Source organism: Camelus dromedarius, chromosome 5 (assembly GCF_036321535.1).
Source record: "Camelus dromedarius isolate mCamDro1 chromosome 5, mCamDro1.pat, whole genome shotgun sequence".
In the NCBI taxonomy this organism is placed as follows: Eukaryota; Metazoa; Chordata; class Mammalia; order Artiodactyla; family Camelidae; genus Camelus; species Camelus dromedarius.
In genome coordinates this window covers 12,476,267-12,497,386 of record NC_087440.1, presented here as the reverse complement: position 1 = coordinate 12,497,386, position 21,120 = coordinate 12,476,267, and the positions used below count along the sequence as shown (strand labels likewise).

The window sequence follows — 21,120 nt, the reverse complement described above, 5'->3', positions numbered from 1 at the left end:
GCAACTATCTCGTGAACATCTGTTGTTTTAGGTGCTGAAGAAAAAGCAAAGAGCAGCCTCTAGGACCTCAGTACTATCTTACAGACTAAGATACTTACATTGTTTCAGACAGATAGTGTGACAGTCTAGGAAGAATTCCTCTCCAGTCAGCCTCTTGGTTCTAGTGCTTCTTTTGTACTCGCCCTAATAGTTACACTCCCTCTCTCTCTTCCCTTGTTTTTATTTTTATTATTTATTTCATAGGAAAAGTGTATTGAGGTTTTCTGTGCCCCTTGTTAGTAGATTAAGGTATTTTCAGCTGGTGCACTAATTGATCCCTGTGCCTCCTACCTTTAACTTTCTTCCCTAGAAGGAAATATTCTAATTCCTAAAACGTTACCAGGATCTTCCTAATTTTAGGCTTTTTTCCATTAGTTGACAAGTCCTTTCTTCTCTCCTCATTTCCAGAGAACAACTAAACCTCGCTTAACACCTTACTTTGAGTTTCTCAGAGATCTAGTACATGTGCAAGAGTCCCAAAATGTCAGCATTTTAACCCAGATTAAGAATCTTTTCATGAAATTTCATTTATCCTAACAGGGCCCAAATAATGAGAAAGAGTCACATCAGAAGAGCAATTGGCTGAACCTCCAAAGACCTCTCTCGGAAACAAACAGAAGTGATGGTGGTAAAAGACCAGTCAAGTTAAGAAGCCTCTGCTTCCTGTGTAGGGCGACAGAGCAGTGAAGGACTGGGATGATCATCAGGTAGTAGTTCTCCACTGGCAGAGGTCATTACGGTTGTGACAATGCCTAGAGTTGCTCCTGGTGAGACAAACTGGGACCTGGGACCCTTTGCTGCAGTGCTTGCACCTGGAAAAATGTCTCCTGAAGCAACAGAACACAAAGAAATTATAGGGACTAAATATAACTGTGTACATGTGCAACTGGGGCAAAGTGTGAATAACAAGATACAAAAAGACCAAAACCCCGCTGCCATTTCTGAGGTGTCGGGAACAAAAGCAGGTGACTGTGCATGATCCCTGCACACAGCACCACCAAGGGGTGGGCAACCACCTGGGCCACCCCTCTGGCCCAGCCCATGGATCTGCCTTACTCTCACCCCATTTAAGTGACGAGCTCGCCCCCACTCAGAGAGCAAGTGCGGGAACCTGTCAGTTGTTTTCACTTCCTCATGCTGCAGCAGGAGTCCCAGTAAAGCCTTGCCTGAATTTCTCATCTGGCCTCTTACCAGTGTCCACTGATTAGGGAGTCCAGGAACCCTGGCTGGTAACGCTGGCATTTAGTGCCTGGGCCCCAGAATGCCACCAGTGTAGCAGAGCGCTAATAAGTAGCACTGTTAGTTCATTCCCTTGCCAAGGGGAAGGAAATGACGTGGTGGAATCTCTTCCCCAAGGTCATATGCCCAGCCAGTGCCAGAGCTAGAGACAGACCTTGTGTTACAGACCCAGATCCTTGGACTCTTTAATCAAAAGAAATTGATAAGACGCCAGATGAGAGTTTCAGGCAAGGCTTTGTTGGGACTCCTGCTGCTGCATGAGGCAGTGAAAACAAGAAGTAGGTGCCCTTGCTCGGTCCCAAGAGGAGCTACTTAGGTCCTTAAAAGGCTTAACAACAGGGTCAGGTCCCTGGGTTGGGCAGGAGCCACAGCTTAGGTGGTCTCCCCACCTCCTTGGTGCTGTTGTGTGCAGGGATCACGCACAGCACCCTGTTTTTGCTCATAGCAGCTCAGAAATGGCAGTTGGTTTGTGGCCTTTTCGTATCTTATTGTTCATAACTGTCCCAACTGTGCATGCATGCGTGTTGCTGCAGGAGACGTTTATCCAGATGCAAGCACTCGAGTAAAGGGTCCCAGATCCCAGCCTACCTCACTTGGAACTCTATTCTGGAATTTTTTCCACTGGACCCACTTTTCTACACAACTGCTTCTTATATAGTCAAGGGAAAATTGTCCCACTGAAAAAAGAGCTTCTTTAATTAAGGTGAGATATTTTCATTCTTCTCAGATATTATTTCTCACACTCTAAATCCTTCTTTGGGGTGGTTTTCAGTGACATTTCAATAGCAGCCTCATTCTGCGGTTGTAACTATTTTTGGGGGGCAGGAGAGGTAGTAGTTCTGTTTCTTATCTCCTCAAAATCTTTTATTAAACTTGATCTTTATTTTCCTACCTAATCCAAATAACTTTTGACTATTTTAGAAAACCAAACCTACCTTCAAATGTATAAAATGCGCTGTTTTTAAGCATCTAAAGGGATGGATGCGCAGTTCTCATTCAACACATAACATTTATTGCAAGTGTCTCATGTGCCAGGTGTTATATTAGGTTCTATGGGTGCAGGAGGTATAATGTTAACAGAAAAAAATATGATCCCCACTCCACCTCAGTCACATGAGAAGGTAAGCCCCATTGATGGTTGTAGAGATATGATGAGATGCTATATGAATGTCAAGAAAGGGTGCTTAATCCCGAGGTGGGCAGTCAGATAGGCCTCCTGGAGGGCTGATACCCCAGGTGAGATCTGAGGGGTAGCAGGTGATAATCAGACAAATGGTAGTAAGAAGGGGTCTGCAATAAGAACAGGAGATTTAGTCAAAGAGAACAGCATCTGCAGATCTTGGGTCACTCGAGGAAATGTGGCACAGCTGTGTAAAAGTAATAATTCAGTTGTCAGAAACATAGATATGCTTTTTTTTGTCAGTTCAGAAATGGATATGGAAGTGGTACCAAGGCAGATCTTACAAGCCAGGCCAAGGAGTGTGGATTATATCTTGAGGGAAATAAGTAACCATTGAATGGTTTTAAGGAGAGAATTGTTAATTCCAAAAGTAGAATCTTGAATAATTAATCAGCTTCTAAAACTTGGAAATTCATAGGACAGCATTCATTAGATGCAGAGAGTGTGGTCTGACAGTCTTATTGAAATTCATCACATCCACTCCCAGCGATATTGTAAGCATGTTTCTGATCCTGGACTGCATTTAGCACTGATCCTATCCTCCCTTCTGTACTTAGTGACCAGTCCCTGTCCCCAACCAATTCTTCTAATTAGTGCTTATCAATGCTGGGGACAGATGTTGTCATAGTAAAGAATGAGGTGACTTTAGTTCAGAGTACAGGAGGATAGCATCAAAGAGGGGGGATTTTATAGCATCACCACACACACAACATAATTAAATATTAATGAAAAATGTCACTTTTCCTGTTACTACCAGTCTTTTATTTTGAAAAGATAATCTACTGGACCAAATGGTGAAAGATACATAGTGCTATCTGAGTGCATGTTGGGGATGTAATTAACAATGTTTTGGAAAAAGTGCTTTCATAGATTGCTAAAGGATAGATGGGCAGAAAGTGTCCCCTGGAGATGCATGCAGTAATTAAAGAGGTGTTTTTGAGTGCTGACTGAGGAATGTTTTTTATGTGTAACAATAGTAGCGCTTTATTGACATTTTTCTGCGTTAAATTAAAGCACCAGCCATACTCACACGTGTACTCCGGAGAAGCTGTTGTATTTCACATGCTGATACACAAGTGAAAACTCAGTTTGAGCCTCAGTAAAATAGCAGTGAAACATTCCTCGGAAGCTTGAGTAAGAAAAACTAGTAATAAACATGGCAGTAGTGAAAGAGTAAATGTTTTCTCCAGATAGAGGAGCTTTGTACTTATTTAAAATCACATGACATGGAGACAGGTAGCGAAAGATTAGATACTAGAGAAGGGAAAAGAAAGGACTTTTTTTTCTGAGATAATACGGAAGAATGAAAGAAAATAAACTGAGACATTAGAATGTAAAGGTAAATGGGGAAGAAACAGAAGATCATTGCTTACTTATACCTGCTCTATTTTGTAAAATAATTTGAGGCAGCTAAAAAAAAAGGACAGAGGAATAATAAAGTTAGCAAACAGAAAAAAACCAGGACTTAGAGAGGAGGAAGAAGCAAACATGATAACCATGAGAGCTAATATCCTTGGAGTGGTCAGGTGTCAAATTGGGCTCTGATGTTTTTGGCAGTCAAGGCAAAGGGGAAATGTGATATGTTTCTGGTTATCTCTTACTGCACAACAAGCCAGTGACAGAAGATTAACAGTCATTTGTTATTATCTCATGGTCCTGTGAGCTGCCTGCAGTTCGGCAGGGAGGTTCTGGCTCCTGGTGTCTCATGCGGTTGTCATCAGTGGCTGGGGCTTGAATCACCAGAAGACTAGCTCATTCACATATCTGCTACCGGAGCTGCTGGGACAGCTGGGGCTCCTCAGGCATCTCTGTGTGGTCTCTCTAACAAGGCAGCATCAGGGTAGTTCCAAAGGCACATGGTCCAAAGAGAGGCAAGCGGAAGCTGTATTCCCTTTGCGAGCTAGCCTTGGAAGTCACTCAGCATCACTTCCTCTCCAAGTCTTCAGAAGCAAGTCTGTAAGGCTGATTTGTGTCAGGGAGAGGGGAATTAGACTTCCCTCTGTGAAGAGAGGAATGGCAAGTAATCTGTAACGTGTTCTAGAACTACCACGTGATGTAACAGATTTTTCATTGTCAAAAATTCAAGCTCCCACCTGACGTTGTCAATCTTTTGTTTTAGATGAAAGTAAGAGGGGAGATCATCAAGCCAAAGAGTAGAGACGAACAGAGGATGAGACTAAGAAGAAAGGTATGTATTTGAAATACCTGCTCACAGGATTGTGTAACAGCAGCACAGGAGAGCCTTGCTCCTCATGGTGTGATCTAGAACCGGTAGCATCTGTGCACTGAGAGCTGGTTAGAAGTGCAGAACTTGGTCTCCACCTCAGACCTACTGAATGAGAATGGCATCTTAACAAAACCACAGGGGATTCCTATGCAGAATAATGTTTAAAAAGCATGGCTGACGGGGAGGGTGTAGCTCAAGTGATTCAATTCCCAGTACCTCCTCTAAAACAATAAATAAATAAATAAATAAATAAATAAATAAATAAATAAACCCAATTACCTCCCTACCCCCCCCCCCCCAAATAATAAAATAAGTAAACTTTTTTAAAAAAGCACTACTGAAGAGGTGGAAAAGAATTGTCGGGTAGTGAGGAGGACAAATTATTGCTGTGTACACACTTAGAGCAGGCCATGTATCCTCCTTTATGGGACAATAACAGAATATGAGTGGGATAAGAAGATTACTAAATGGAAAAGGTTGTCCAAAGTTGAGAATTCCACACATTGATTGACTAGGGTGTCTAGGCTGGGTGTTGGGTACTTAGATGGAATTGAAATGGGACTAAGAACCAAATGGGTTGGGAAGCGAATGGGTACAGTACAGTTGGAAGATGAAGGTTGAAATAAGGCTGGAGAGGTGATATTGCAGAAGTATGAAAAATGATATCCAAACAAATGATAACTAGAAAGGGAAAAGTTTTCCATTTTAGTTTTCAGAAATAGATAAATATATTTCAGTGCACTGGAGTTGTGTTGTAGGAGACGTTAACTTGAAGCAAGTAGATTTATGACTGAGACATTGACTTTGTTTTACAGAAATACCTGCAGTCATGACACTTGTTTTCCTGATAAACATCCTATATACAGTTAAGGGCAGGCAGCAAACAGTTGGCATCAAATATTAGCAGATGGCAGCCCATCATCACTGATATTTCATGCTGTCTTATGTGCATGGTTTGTATTAAGAGTGCAGGGCTTAGAGTGTGTAGGGCTACTTGGAGAAGTGGCTGATACCAGTTCTGGACCAGGAAATGCATAAAATGTGTCTGGAATACCTTTGTCATACAGAAGGACAAGGAAGCTATTAGAGACAACTGGGTTCATGTCAAATGGATACCAGAGCAAATCTGAAGGAGTTGCACTTGCCAAAGATGGGATCATATTAGCAACAAAAAGAATAATAATGATAATGGATTGAGATACATCAAATATGTTAAAATCCATTAGTTCTTAATGATACACTCAAAAACTCTCACTAGTCATCTTTGGACGGTGCTATGAAACAGTATGCTGAAAACTGGAAAATAAAGTAAAACAGTCAAGCATTTATATTATATTTCTTGTACAAATAATATTTAAGGGTGCCAAATAGTTAATTTGGGAAAGACCTTTAAAAAGAATTTCAGTGGATACATATGGAAGCAATGGTAGAACATCACCGTTGAACTCCTAATGAAATAATGGATATAAGCCATGATCATTAATGGCTCTTAAAACCATTAGGTGACTTGCTGATGGGGAGCTTCATAGTGGTGGATCAGGCTGAAGCAGCAAACCTACCGCCCAGCCTTAATGTCACAAAAAAGGGAAAGAACCCGACCTTGTGTTTCTCCTAATGGAATTATACAACACTCCTATAAAATAGTCATGATATAAACCTGGGCTGAACCTGGTCAAGACTTTAGCTTTCCAGAAAATACAGGCACCAGAAGAATGTGTGAAAAGTCCCCACTGGGAGGCAATCAGCAAAGTTTAAAATGTGGGGGTCTGCTCTCTTCAACAAATAAATTGTGAGGGAAGAAAAACAGTAGAGAAAACTTTTAGAGTAAAAGATATGTAAAAGACTTTGGGTGTCAGGTCGACATGTTACAAGTTAGGAAATCATCACTCTAATTCGTATAACAAGAAAAAACTGCGAAAAAGACCCATCAAAGACCCAGGTCAGACAGAGGGCAGCTGCCACTCCAAAATCTGGAGAGACAGGTGAACACAGAGACTCTCCTCTGTGGTTAGCTTACGTGGAGCAGAAACCTCTGGAGCCATAAACAGATAAAAACACTTAAATGGCAATTTTGATGAATTCCTGGAGGCTGAGGGTGGACTAGCTTGAGAGTGAGAAACTGCTGGAATCTGGACTCCCAGGCTGAGGGATCCGCATGCTTTTGAGAGTTTTCCCTTCAGAAACCTACTAGGTTTTCAAGGCATAGGTCTGAGAAAAATCCCATTTTGGTCAGAGAGAGGGAAAAGAAATCATTTTGAATGATGCACATGGGAAAAGTAACCATTTGAAATCCTCCCAGAGTGGACTCCATGACAATGGCCCACCCTCCTTAATTTAAGCAGGGGAAATACTTCACCAGAGCCTTATCTGGCCCAGGGGCAGGGTGATAAGCCAGCTGTATCCCCTGTAGTTTTTGCTTCTCACCTTAAGGGAGGGGGAAAAAAAAAGGCTAAGAAATTTTCATGAAGTTCACAGCCCAGGATTGTAAGCCCACTAAAAACCTGAGATAATTATATAAGATTATAGCACGCCTTACAATTACATCAACAGGGCTTCAGTACAATAACAGAGGCTACAGTTGAGAGCTGCAAGACACAGACTTAATTTAAGAAATTGCACTTGAAGACACTTAAGAACAAGAGATAACAGGAAAAAGCAAGGACACCAGAAGAAACCAAAGTCTATAAAAATAATCACCCAAACTAGGTGAAGTATAGGGGATGTTTAGGATGGTGAAACCATTCTGTGTGTTACTGTAATGGTAGACAGGTGGCATTATGTATTTGTTACAACTCCCAGAACTTTACAACAAAAGGAGTGAACCTTAATGTATGCAAATTGTACAAAATCTTTTAGGGTGTTTTGGAGTCACGGGAAGATACGTAGACTGTGACAAAAGAATCTAACCAGATTTTAAGTGTATGAATCAACCTCACGGAGGGGTCCAGGGAGAGGTGCTAATAACCTCAGTAGCTTTGGAAGTGGTGTCTGTAAGACTGAAGGCAAAAGGAACTACACGTAAGCACTGTATTCTAACTGATACATCTGTTTCCCATGGGGGTATATACTTTGACAATGCTCATACTGGTATACATAAATATTGGAATTAAATAGTTTAACAAGTAGATGGTGGATGGTGGGAGCCAGGTTTCTCACTGTTTTTGTGGGAATATATTATAGGTAAGCAAGGGGAGGAGGTGGCTAGAATGGTCCATGTGGTAGCAGATTGTATCAGTAAGGACTCATGTTTAACTCAATATGGATACAGATGGTTAGATACTAGAAATATTTACAGATGTGTGCATATATGTGGGCTAGTGCACACACATACATTTCTTTGTTAGCTTAGAGGGCATAAAAGAAACAACACCCCAGTGGCAATGAACATACCTAGCTTGTAGATCATAGTTTCTAGTATCATTCTCCAAAAAAGGAACTAGAGGTCCGTGGAGAAATGCCTGATTCTAGGACTGTATGCTGGAGCACCTTGTAGTGCCAGGAAGTAAGGAAATGCTATAACAAATAAGCAAACAAACAAAAAAAACCACAACCCACATTGGTGAGAGTGTGTCAAAGGGCCACGGGAACTGTGTTACGTTGAATAACAACCCCCAATGGTATCAGTTTCTAAACCCTGGAACCTGGAAATGTTACCCTATAAGGAAAAGGGGTCTTTGCAGAGTTATTAAATATGGAAGATGATCCTGGATAACCCAGTTGGACCCTAATGCTATCACATGTATCCTTATAAGAGGGAGGTAGAAGGAGCTTTGACACTGACACAGAGAAGGGGAGGCAATGTGACCATGGAGGGGGGAAGGCAGCAGCCATAAGCCCTGGATTGCTGGCATCCACCAGAATGGGAAGAGGCACGGAATGGGTTCTCCACCACCAGAGGGAGCACAGGCTGGCAAACACTTTAGCTCAGTGAGACTGATTTTGGACGTCAGACCTCCAGAATGGTGAGGAAATAAATGTCTGTTGTTTTAAACTTAGTGGTAACTTGTTACAGTAGCCCTGGAAAACTGATATAGCCAACTGAAAGAACTCTCAATGGCCAAACCTAGAATAGTTTCAGTAACAAATAAAGCAAGTAGAATTGGGTTGTAATCCATAATATAAAATAAAAATTCATGAGTATTTGATACTGATGTAAATAAATGATTTAATATGTAAATGAAGGAAGAGAGACACATCTCCCATCCAGAAGAATTTGGACTGATTTATGTCAATACCCCTGACTCCAGGAGGTAGAGCATAATTCCGAAAGAGCACAGTTTGGAAAGGAGGAAAAAGGAATAACTTCACAAACATTACTTCAGCCAGGTGGTTAGGGTCAGCATCAGTAGTCATAAATCATGTTAACAGTGTGTGCCCTTGAAATTATGGAATGAATAGGACACTTTACCTCTATTATTTTTCTTCTCAAAACCCATAACTCCTTTCTAATTATGATAAAAACATCAGACAACTTCTAAAATAAGGGCATCCTGTAATATACCTGACTGGGACTCCTCAAAATTTTCAAAGATTATCAAAACACAAGAGAAGTCTGAGAAACGGTTACAGCCAAGAGGAACAATTTTTGTTTAGTATTTCCTTTTATTTACATGTGTTACTTAAAAAAACTTCTCTGCTAATTGTACCATCTTGAGTCATGTCAATTTGGATTTATTTTGACTCTGTTTGTTTTTGAGTATAGGTCACATAGTTCTGTTTCTTTGCATGTCTATTGAATTTTTATTGGGTACCTGACATTATGAATGATAACGTAGTAGACACATGGTAGACTCAGGGAGGCGTGACTTTTTTTTTCCAATCAACAGTTAACTTGGCTGAACTCAAACTCCATACTCTGTCCCTCTGCAGTCAGTGGCTGACATTTCCTTCAGATTTGTAGTTTCCAGCTTTTTTTTTTCTCCTAACTAGTTCCTCTGTGGTCTCCCTATGAGTATTAGTTTAGTGATCAGGCGGATTTCAGGGCAATATTGGTTGCATTATTTTAGGACTCGTACCCTACATGGCTCTTCCCTTCCAAGCTCTTTTCTGTAGTTTTCTCTTTGCTCTCCAGATCCTGAGCTCTGGCTTCTGGTGCGTCAGAGCAGTAAGGCTTTGGCATTCTGCTGCCCTGAGCTGCTGTGCAGATTGAGGATTGTCCTCAGGCAAGAAGCTACAAATTCCTCAATGCAGCGGGCGCAATTCCTGTTTTTCTAGAGTAGATGTCCTTCTAGTTTCTACCTGCTTTGGTTGTTCTCCAGTATCTCCAAATGTGTTTTCTTCTTATATAATTGTGTTCAAATCTTGAAACTTTAATCAGCGGCTGTTTGGTCTATTTAAGCTATTTCACCATTATCAGCGAAGAATCAGTTAATCAGCTCTTTTGGAAGGTCAGCAAAGTTTGACCCAATTTAAAGAACTCTACCCTGTTTCTTGCTTAATGTTATTCCATAAACACTCATTTAGTGCTTATAAGATACCAAGAACTTTTCTCTGTTCTTTGCAAATAATAACTCATTTCTTCCTTGCAAACAATCCCTATGGAATCTGCTATTATTATTCCCAAAACTGAAGTAAAGAGTTCAGTCAGTTGCCAAAGTTCAGACAGCTAGAAAATAGGCTGATTTCTGAACCCAGCTTACAAATTAGCCCATTCTTCTTCTTGTATTAAAAAAACAAGGGGTTGATACAGGAATTCTGAATGTCCCTCAAATCATGCCATAATGCTGCCCTTTATAGTCTATGAGAGTAACTGAAAGAGAAGACTGTCAAGATACCCTGGTTAATTTTACACAAGACTTTGGCATATCCCGTTTCTTACCTCTCAGTCCTACTTTACCCATCTATGAAGTTGAGTGGTTTAACATTTAACACTGTACTCCAGAAAGGTCAGAAGACCAAAAAAAAAAAAACCTCATCTATCTGTGTACTTCCTCTTTGTGTCCACTAGAGGGGGAAGTGCTACCAGACAGTTGTTAAAATACCTGAAAAAGAAACTCCAGTGTAAAAAGTTTATTAAAAATCTTTTTATTTTGTAATACTATATATAAACATGTAGGATATATGAAAAACATAAAGAAGAATTTTCACTGTTGTAAACATTTTTTATTCCTTTTAGCTGCCAAACTTCTGAACCTCCTTCACTGTAGTGGTGGAAATGCTGGTTTCTCAACCTCCCCTCCAGCTGGGGTGCAGGCACAGGACTGAGGCTGTGGCCCAGACTGGGACCTGAAGACACAGGGACGCATGTGCAGCAGTAATTTTGGAGGGACTCTACAGAGAAAGGGAAGTCCTACTGAGCAGCTGAGTCTGGGAGCCAGCAAGATTAGAATATGCCGTGGTGTGACTCAGTCTGCCCTCAGAGGTTTGTGAGGTTTGGAGATACCCATCTTTCTAGATGTCTCTCAAATCTGTCCCCTTCCTCTCCTCATGCCACTGTCGACGTCATTTCTCACCTGGACCACTGTGCCAACCTCCTAACCTAGGTCCTAGCTTCTCTCTTTCTCCAAGTTCCAATGAGTAGCACAAATTAGATTATGTCACTCTTCTGCTTAAAAATTTAAGTGACTCCTGATTTTCTTTGGAAAAGTTTCCCGTCTCCTATATTGATTTGGAAGATGTTTTCATGGTTTGAGTTCAGTCATTCTGCATTGACCTTTCATTTAGTCTTTCCATCTTACACCTTATTTTCTAGTCACGTTTAAATGTTGGCAGTTTTACAGACTGATTATGGATTTATTTTAGTGCATTTAAATATCTTCCTTATATTTAGATCTACAGTGCTTAGTATAATGGCTGTGCATATGACACGTGTTTAATATGCATTGTGTAATGAATGAACAATACTTGTTCACATGTTCTCTGAGATTGAATCAAAAGAAAGAAATTGCAAGACTCAAGCATTTCCAAGAGGCGATGAAATTCAAGTTTATAATAATACTGACAATAGCAGTATTGTTACCAATACAATCAGCAACAATAGCTAGCATATATGGAGCACTGACTGTGCGTCAGGCACTCTTGTCATAAGACACGTTGTAATATCCCTTTAGTCTTCACCACAGTCCTGTGAGGTAGATACTACTAAACCCATTTAACAGAAAAGAAAGCTGAGGCACAGTTAAGTAACTTGCTTAAGTTAATCTGGCCTGCCAACCTATGCTAAAAGAAATATTGAAGTTCTACTCTTAATAGAAAAGAAGCAGAAAGCTATAGAAATGAGAAAACCATAATTGGGAATGTGGTAACTACAATGAGTTGCAAGAGAATAAACATGAGATGTAAAGAAAAAAAAAAAAAGGACATTAAATTAATCTGGCCTGCCAAAGGTGGAGCCGAAGTTTGAATACGGTCAATCAAACACCAGAACCTGCATGTTATACTGTAGGTGGAGACCTGTGACATACAAGAAAAGGTTATTAGTTTAGAAAAATTTGAGGAACTGTAATGTCAGAGTATTAAAAGAAATATTAATCTGGATTTTTAAAAATTACCTGTTAATTGTCTACATTCCCCCACTAGAAGGAAAACAGGAAAACACCACAGGAGAAAAGGAGCTTGTCTCTCTTTCACATTGACTACCAAGTGCCTAGAGAATGTTTACTATGTATCAAGTAGGTGCTCCATAACTGTTTATGGAAGGAAGTAAGGAAGAAAGGAATTACAAAGGATCTGTTAAAATTACAAAAAATCTCTTAGGCATTACCCTCATTTTATCAAATGTAATTTAAGTTCCTTATGTGTAGATAGAGTTCTTTTCTTTTCCCTTCAGTTAGTCTAGCATTGTGTATAGTAGGTGTTTAATAAGTAACTATTGATTGATTGAAGAGTGTCCAAAAAATTAATGAAAAACTTTGAAATGCACACCTTTTCAAGTGATCTCTGCCTTGCAATATTGTTGGCAATTTTAGTTGTAGAAAATTAATGATAATACAAATGATTTTATCTATAGAAATGAAAATTAGTTGTGTCTGGTGAAATGTAATTGATTATTGACCCATTCTGTTTCAGCATTCCTTACCTGACTGTATATGTGTATTATTTGAATTCTTTTTTGAACAGGTTATAGAAACATACTGGTTCTCTCATTAACTAGAATATGATTCAGCCATAAAAAAGAATGAAATTTTGCCATTTGCAACAACGTGGATGGACTCAGAAGATATTAAGGTAAGTGAAATAAGTCATAAAGAAAATACTATATGATATCACTTATATGTGGAATCTAAAAACAAAACAAACTAGTAAAATTTGAAAAAAAGAAAAAGACAAATATAGAGAACAAACTAGTAGTTACCAGTGACAGGGGGGCAAGAAAGGGGTAGAAGATTAAGAGGCATAAACTACTGTGTATAAAGCAAATAAGCTACTGTACAGCACAGGGAATAAAGGCAATTTTTCATAATGACTAAGTGGAGTATAACCTTTAAAAACTGAATCACTATGTTGTATACTGGAAACTTATGTATAGTATTGTACACCAACTGTATTTCATAAAAATAATTCTTTAAATTAATGAATTAGATAAAATCCTAGGTACAGGATCATTTTATATCTGTATGAAAGCCATGATTATACCCTCTTTTAAAAACTATCCTGAGGGGAGAGGGTATAGCTCAAGTGGTAGAGCACATGCTTGGTGTGCATGAGGTCCTGGGTTCAATCCCCAGTATCTTCATTTAAAAAAAAAGAAAGAAAGAAAAGAAATGGGCATTGGTTGTATTTGTGGTATCTCTGGAGCCAATCATTCAATTATGAAGCCACCCTGAATATTTTGTCTTTGGGGTTAAGCATTGTGTTTTCTTCCCAGTTGAGGCACAACTTCCCTTTAAAATTATCAACTTTTTCACAGCTTTTAAAGTGGGGGTTAGATAAAAATTTATACTGCCTTACTAGACCTGTTAGGACTGTCTGTCCCCCAGATGTCACCCTGATGTCTTAGGATCCATAGAAAACAAAAGAGCTTGTCTTTCTTTTATAAGTAAGTTAGTTTTGATAGTGGATTATATAAACTTGATATTTTATGTCTTAAGGTAGGGGCTGACGCAGGCAGGATTGGGGATAGAACTCAGGACTTCATGCTTGTCCGTATTCCTGCCTGAGGCCCCTTTCCATTATTACATTGAGACTTATTCTCTCTTCTTAGGATATGCCTTTTTTAAAAAAAATACTTTTGAAAGTAAAATATGGTCTTTCACAAATAAGCCTAGGATACATGGTCATATTCTGGATCGTGTAAGATCCTCTTAATTCTAGAGCAACATCTGTTTAGACATCCATGGTGACAGTCTTTGATTGAGGACAGAGACTCTCTCTTTGATCAAATGTTAGTCACTAGAAGAGTCATCCAGGTCTTGTCCTTGGGCCTTGTCTGTGGCCTGTTGAGTCCAGCTGTAGCAAGAATCCTGCGAACTCAGTTTAGCGAGAATCCCCCACCCACCCTTGATATCTGATCACCCTGACCTTCCTTCAGCAAGAATCTTGTTAAGTTAGTTTTGCAAGAGTTCCACTACACTTGATGTCTCTTGGCTAATTTTCCATCCACTGGTCTTCTCACTCTGCTTCTTGGCTATGAACTTCCATTTGTCTTTGATGTATTTGGAGTTGAGCCCAACTTCTCTCCCCTATTGTGATAATCTTAACAGCTATTGCAATAGTCCTGAATAAAGTCTTATCATGCTAACATATGTCAGAATAATTTTTCTTAAACAATTATAGACAGTTTCACAATTAAATCAGAATATTGGGCCATCTCACAAATAAAACAGTAGGTGTTTTGCATTCATTAGTCTCTGTTCTTATTGACAATACTTCCCATTGTCCAAAATTAGCAGCCCTTCATTATGCTTCAATTTCCTCTCCTTTTAAGGATTCATCTAGTGTAAGCTTTAATTGCTGTGTGTGTATTTGTGTGTATGCTCTAGAATGAGAAACCGGGATTGGCTTCCTCATCAGTGGTTTTCCACCATCTTCCAAAATTTGTACTTTCATACTTCAGTTGTTTTACATGAATTTTCTGGCTTTCCAAGGCAAATGATAACCAAAGATAACAAGTAATGTATTTGTTTATTATAGTTCATTCATTAAGAAAAAGGAAGTAAGGAAGAGAGCCAAAATTTCTGTAGCATTGACTATATCAGGTACTTGTGATATGTGATTAAATTAGATGTTGGTTAAATTCTCTTGACTTTTTTGAGATCTGATTTAGATTGATATAAAACCCCATCCCGGGCATAGTAAGGAATGCCCTCTGTCTGAGGATTCTCGATCGGGAGAGAGTCTGGGGGGCTCTCCTCTTTTCAGCACTTCTGGCTCCATTCTCCTGAATTCTTGATCTCACTTGGATCTTTCTTCCTATGAATTCTCTTCACTCTGCTCTCTAAAGATTTTATATGGAACAGAAAAAAAATGTCCTGTGTGTCCATCCCAACACTGGTCTTCCAGAGATTCAGAAAGTGTAATTAATTTGCTTAGAACACAGTGATGGAGCAGGAACAAAATTTTAAGTTTGCCTCCAAAACCCATTTAAATTCACTTTTTAATTTCCAAAATGTTTTACAGCTACATACGGTGGGCAGGGAACTAAAGTTAAATCAATTTGACTTAGAGTGATTTAGTAAAACATCTGAAATGGTAAAAATTTCTAAATTTTTATTTGAGGGGGAAAACTTGTACTTTTAGAGCAATTATTTTTACTCAATATCTATTAATTGGGTTTTTTTTTGTCATAGGTTATGTTACAGTTAATTATATATAAAATTATCTAACATTCAAACGTGCAAAGTAACTATGTGGTCCCTAATTCTCTGAATTGATTACGTCTCTCTTCCAATTACTATACCAGAGTGAGCCACTAGGTGTCAGTTTAACACAGAAATTATCTAAAAAGGCCCTTAGGAAAAAGTGAACTCACTTTCAAGGTAGCTAGACACTCTATTTTGCCTTCTCAAGTACATTGTGTGAATTTTGTGTCCACTCAGCTCTAAGTATCCATCTGCCTGAGGAAATATTAAAATTATTTTACTGAAGTAAAATTATTTTACCACCTAGAGAAATGTAGTAGATGTTTTCTGTTGTTCAAAGTAGGGTTATTCCTGACAGATTGAATGAAAAACAAAGTTTTTTTGAGTAACAATAAAAAAGACAGTATCCTTAGGAGTAAACCTAACAAAAATGTGCAAAAAGCATATGAGGAAAACATTATAATAGTCTTGAAAGACACAGCAATGGACTTGAGCAAATTAAAAGACATTTCTTCCTTTTGGACAGGATGTGTCAACGACATGTAGACATCAACACATCCATTTAATGCTATCCCAACTGAAATACTCCCCACGTTTTTCTAGAGCAAGGCAAACTAATTCAAAGGTTCATATGAAAAAATAAAATTACGGTTATAATTATGAAAATCCTGTTTAAAAAAAAGAACAATGAGGGGACCTAACAGTACCAGATAATAAAATATACTATAAAGCCTCTATAATTAAAACATCAAGATCCTGTTGATAGTAGGTAGACTAATAGAGAGAGTATCAAATCCAGAAATAGACTATATATAGAAGTAAATTACATAATATCCTCAACTTATTTATAACAAGAGAAATACAAATTAAAATAATATTATTTTCATCTATCAAAAAGTAAACAGTTTGTTAGTAAGAGTGTAGAGAAACACTCATACTGCTGGTGGTAATTGCAAAATGATGTAACCCTTATAAAAAGGAACTTGTCAATATTTAATAAAACCACATATTCATGTATACTTTGACCCACATAATCTTACTTCTAGGAATCCACCCTGAAGGCACATCTTTACTAATATGAAACAAAATATGCACATGGTTATTCACCCCAGTATTATTTACAAGGGCAGAAATTGGAAACAACCTTAATGCCCATCCATAGGGAATAATTGAATAAACTATGGCATAACTGCTCAATGGAGTTATTTACAGACAAAAATTAAATGAGGAAGATCTCTCAAAACTGACGTGAAGTGTTTCCAGCCATGTTGTTACCTTGTATAAAAGGGTATATCTAGCATGCTAACTTTTGTATAAGAAAGAAGAGAAAATAAAAATACACTTACGTCAGTAAAAAGGAAAAGAAATACATGAATTATAAACTAGAAATTCTTAAAAATGGTTACCTAAATAAGGCTGGGAACAGGATGAAAATGAAACTCCTCTTTGATTCTTTTTTCATAGTTTTGGTCTTTTGACCAAATTTTTACAAAATAACCGATTTGGATTCTAAAAATATTAATATTATGAAAGACAAAAATGCTGGCGAACTATTTCAGCTTAAAGGAGACTAAAGAACTTTTTTAAAAGTGCATAAATTATAAACAAAAGCTATTCACTTTTGACTTACACACTTCAATTAAACTTTAAAAGGTATGAAAAATTGTAACTTACAGTGCCTCCAGAGAACACTTTAAAGAGCATCAGTAACCTTTCTCTGTCCCACGTCATTTTATTGATACTTTTGACTATATCAATTCTATATTAAAGTTAGAAAGCGTGGATAATAACCTTCCAATAAGACAAAAACAAAAACAAAAACAAGCTTTGCTATTTTGAGTGTGAGATGTCAGTTGTCTTCTTTTCAAATTTGGTCTCAAACACTTGAAATTCCATACAGCATTCCCCCCTTATGCATGGGGAGTGCGCCCCAAGACCCCAAGTGGATGCCTGAAACTGCTGATAGTGCCAAATTCTATATATACTACATTGTTTCCTATACTTACAAATACCTATGATAAAGTTTAATTTATAAATTAGGCGCAGTAAGAGATTAACTACAATAACCAATAATAAAATAGAATAATTATAACAATATACTGTACTAAAAGCTATGTGAATGTGATGTCTCTCCTTACTCAGCTTCTTCAGCTCTGCCAGAAATATGGAGACGCAGACTCTCCAGTAGTTTTTTATTTTTCCATCCAAACCTAACCCTGAATCTGTCTAACTGTCCCTTACTTGCAGTAAATGGCTGTTGTCACTTGTTTCAGGGGATCCCTTGCTGAAGTCTTCGTATAGGCTTCATACTTTCTTGCAATTTCTGTACAATTCATAGTAACTATAAAATAGGTCTCTTTTTAGTTTTCAGTTGTCTAACCTATAAAATTAAATTTAAGAAAAATTTGGTTCTTAATCAATCATATTAGGACCCAAAAAGGAAAACCATAACTCTATTGAAAGGTTCAAATTATATATTAACATTTATTACAATAAATTAACATGTATACAAGTAAAGTAAATAATACAGGTAAAGGGAACGATAGAATTAACCTACATGTACCCATCACCCAACAATATTAATTTTCAACTCCTGTCTAATCTTGTTTTATATATACTGACCATCACGTCACGTCCTCTGAATTATTTTGAAGCAAAACACAGACATCACATTATTTGTAGATTGGATTATACATTATTAGGATCTTTATACTTGTTCAGATTATTATAACATGGGTACACCTAAGATACTAGTATTAATACACCTCAGCAAGATAAAATAATGCATTGCATTTGTATAGTTCTTTAGTTTATCAAACTTCACTAGTACCTTGTGGCATATATCACATGAACTTGACAGTTTCCCAAAACCTAGATAATTTTCTGATGAGGCCCTTGGCTATAATAACAAGTACAATTTTTTTTCATTGTATGATAAAATGTGTCAGTTTTGGAACATCTGCATAGCTTCATGAACCAGTATTTTACAAATGACCAATGTATGATATTACAAAGTCCTGCAAGAGTAAAGGACCTGTTCAAAGTATAAGAGGGACCAATGGATTTTAACAAAGTGGAGTATGAAAAGTTCAGTGATATGGCTTCATATTTCATATAGGAACTAGCCAAAAAAAAAAAACCCCTGCCATCTGTTGCATTCTGGTATACTGTCAAAGAAGGATATCCATAATTATCAGAAAGGCTATTAAGATACTACTGCCTTTTCCAACTATATTTCTGTGTGAGGCTAATTTTTTCTTTTACATACTTCAACCAAAACAATCTGTTAAAACAGATTCGATTCAGAAGCAGATATGAGAATGTAGTTGTCTTCTACTAAGCTTGACATTAAGGAGTTTTCAAAATTGTAAAACAATGTCACAATTTTTCCCACTACTTTTTGAAAATATAGGTGATTGTCAAAAACTATTTTTAATGTTAAAATGTATTGATTTATTATCATTATTTTAAAGTAAATAACAAATATTTTTAAATTCTCAATTTATTTTCTAGTATGGTAAATATTGATAGATATAACCCGTATAAAGAAAAGTTCTCTTTGGTCCTCAAGTCCACTGAGAGATTGCTAAGACAAAAGAAATCTCCTCTTTTTATATACCAAAGTTGATACAGTCTAGTACATACATGTTTTTGAGATAAACAATAATTAGTCCTCAAGTAAGAGAGCTTGACAACATTGTTTATTACACGTAGTTCATTCTAACCGTACTTGGTAATTGGAGTGGCTATCTGTGGTATCGAATTGGTTTTATCCCTGGGAAAACCGAACTTGTCATATCATTATGACAGGAGGTAGTTTTGCAACTTGAAGCCAAGTGCACAGGGATGTTAGGTCCCAACTCTCTCACAGAAACTGGGAGGTAGGGGTGCTTTCTCACCTTGATGTTAACATTTCAAAAAGGTGGCTCCAGGTCCTTGAGAAGGACATTCCTAGATTGTAAAGCTGACAAAATGCTAATCTGTTCTTCAAAGGGATTTATGTGCATTTCAAAGAGAATAGAGAGTACTTACAATGGTAAGTTTTCTAAAGTAAGTGCTCAAAGGAAAAGGAGGAAAAAAGGGAAATCTCTTCCTTTACTTTCAACAGAGAGAAGGAAGCCTCTTATTTATAATTTGTGTTTGTCCTTACGGTGTCTGCTGTCTGGTTACTTCATGCAGATGTCTCTGGTAATTGAGTGGGGTGGGGTGGGAAGGACAGGGAGCACTCCTCTCTACTCCCGTCTCACAACCCCTGCCTTTTTTTCTCTTCAGTTTGCCTTTTTCTCATGTTTCTGAATGTTTCACTTTGCACTTGTTGGCCAAGCCATGACCTGAGAGTGACGAGTGCTCTGCAAGTGAAGATGGTTCCTTTGTGTTAGTTCTTCAAGATCCCGGAGTGCTGAGAGGTCTGGGGACAGCTTTCTCAACTTCCTCCTTCTTGGTCTCAGGTTTACAAGTCCCAGGTCAACCTCTGCTTAATAAATACCAGGTCCATAAAGGAAGAAAATGTCCCTTTAATCATTATCCAAATTATTTGTTTTTTTTTTTTTTCTCCATTTACAAAATTAATCTGTTACAGGTTTTATTTAAAACTTTTTTGCTACATCTAGCACATTTCAGGTTTGGGCCAATAGAAGTTATGGTTCAGATAATCACTTTAGTGAGTGTGTCTGGAGAAGCTTTCTCCTCTTGCCCCCTGTGATGCTGCACATGCTTGTTTTCCTCCTGCTTCACTGGCTACCACTTGTTGGTCTTGTGAGTGTTAAGTATCGTCAGCCATAACAGTAAACAAAGAATGCTGTGGCCATCCAGCCATCAGCCGCTACCACCACCCCCCTGACAGTGAGCAGAGGGAACTTAGGATGCAGACAAACAGGAAGCCCAGCCTCTGCAGCCTCCCCCAACCACGCCCCTTGAGGGAACTCAGGATGTGGAAGAACAGGACACTGGCCCTAGATAGCTACGTGCATATCAAAGGAATGAGTTCAGTGAGGCCAGACCTTTGCACCTTCCCATACATAGAAAAGTGCTAAATTCTTTAATTTTAGATATCTGTTTTTTTTTTTTTAATTAACAGTAATCTTTTGATGTTCCAACTACCTGGTCCTTGTTGCAAAAACTCCTATGTATCCTGGCTTCTACCTTGCCACTTTGGAACTGTCTCTTAGATCTGAGAGGCTGTGTCCTGGGCTCTAGTCCTCAGGTAGTCTGCCAAGTAAAACATAACTCTCAGCTTTTGGGTTGTGCGTTTTATTTCAGTTGGCAGTGTCCTCACAGGCTCTTCCTTCTCCACTTGACTCCCACATGAAGGAGAGCATCTCGATGGAGTTAAAAGTTCTCTCTTTATTCACTACTACTCCTTAGGTTGTTTCTTCTAGTTCCATAGATTTAATACCATCTGATATTTATGAATCTAAACTTCTGTCTTCAGCTTTGACTTTTCCTATCAGTTCCAAACTTTTATATCCAACAGCTCACTTGAAAGCTCAACTAAATAGCTGATAAGCAACTCACAATTAATATGTAGAAATAGAATTCTTGATGTGTCCTGGTTCTACCCTCTCTTCAGTCTTCTTAATTCAGTAATGATATCATTATACATTCAGTTGCCCAATCAAAACACAAAAGCAGACAAAACCCCAGGGGTCATTCCACTGACTTACATGGCTCACATCAAACCCATTAGGAAGTTCTGT

At 38.2% G+C, this 21,120-nt stretch overlaps 1 long non-coding RNA gene and 1 other non-coding gene across 2 annotated transcripts; both read left to right on the top strand.

Moving 5' to 3' along the window:
• Positions 1-585: 585 nt before the first annotated feature.
• LOC135321383 (uncharacterized) lies at positions 586-11,108 on the top strand. The gene is made up of 3 exons (XR_010381113.1): positions 586-746; positions 4,578-4,646; positions 10,801-11,108. It is a non-coding gene; the product is annotated as an uncharacterized LOC135321383 (long non-coding RNA).
• A 2,178-nt stretch (positions 11,109-13,286) lies between these two features.
• On the top strand, positions 13,287-13,359 carry TRNAT-GGU (transfer RNA threonine (anticodon GGU)). Its single transcript has one exon. It is a non-coding gene; the product is annotated as a tRNA-Thr (tRNA).
• The last annotated feature ends 7,761 nt before the right edge of the window (positions 13,360-21,120 follow it).